Source organism: Glycine max, chromosome 16 (genome assembly GCF_000004515.6).
Source record: "Glycine max cultivar Williams 82 chromosome 16, Glycine_max_v4.0, whole genome shotgun sequence".
Classification (NCBI taxonomy): domain Eukaryota; kingdom Viridiplantae; phylum Streptophyta; class Magnoliopsida; order Fabales; family Fabaceae; genus Glycine; species Glycine max.
This window is the reverse complement of record NC_038252.2, coordinates 29797644-29798848: the sequence shown is the minus strand read 5'-3', so window position 1 is coordinate 29798848 and position 1205 is coordinate 29797644.

Here is a 1205-nt window from a genome sequence, read left to right as displayed (position 1 = left end):
AAATTAGTTTATGATTTTTTTACTTTTTTATTAAAGTCGTTAAAAAGTAATGATTTTCAATTTTTTAATTATGACTTTGAAGCTGTTAATTGATTTACAATCTCAAAGTATTTTTATTTTTTTAAAATAGTTATTAAAAGTTGTAAATTGATTTATGACTTTAAAGTCATAATATTTTAAAATTAATTTTTAATGAATTTAAATTATTTTTAATTTATAGTTTTAGTTAATATTTTGTATATATTTAATATTTTTTATATTGTTTTATTTAATGAATTTTTTTATTAATGTTAAAGATTATTATTTATTTTGTGTCCATATTACAAGACCATTTACTAGTCACATTTAGTAAGAAACGTTCATGTAATAATTGTCTATACAAAACAAGTTGACAATATGTATTGTTTTTACTTTTTAATTTTATGCTCTATTTAATTTGTATTATTTATTTTATATTAATGATTGATGTTATTTTTATTTTAACAACTATATTACTAAATTATTTTATGTTGTTAATAATAAAATAGTTTTATCATATAAAATTAATTATTAATATTATATAAAATTATTAATTTACTTAATGATAACTATAAAAATTAATTAAAAATTTTAAGAATAATTTAATATTATTTGATAAATTTTAAGTTAATATTATTTGTTAATATTAGTAACAAAAATATCAAAAACATTGAACCAAAAATTAAAATTAAAACTAATTTAAATTTGTTAAAATTAATTTTTAAAAAATATCACGACTTTGAAATTGTAAATCAATTTATGACTTCTAATAAACATTTAAAAAAATTAAATATTTATGACTTCAAAGTCGTAATTATAAAAAATAAAAAATCATTTACTTTTTTACGACTTCAATAAAAAAGAAGAAAAAAATAAAAGTTATAAATTAATTTATGACTTTATCTTCAAAAGTCGTAGGATAGCCTATGACTTACCTCCTTCTAGGTATTAATTAGAAATTTACTCCCATTTGGTAAATTACAAAAAATAATTTCTCCAATTTGGTAACTTTTCCTGAGATCTAAGCTTTTATGAAAGAAAAAAAATATAAAAGTTGGTGGCTTTAGGAGTTAGGGTTGGACAACCATAAAGAAGATGAGGGAGAGAAGAGAAAGTGAAGGCTCTTAAAAGTTACAGTTAGGATTATCAAGAAAATCAAACCCAAATGAACCCGATATACCCAAACA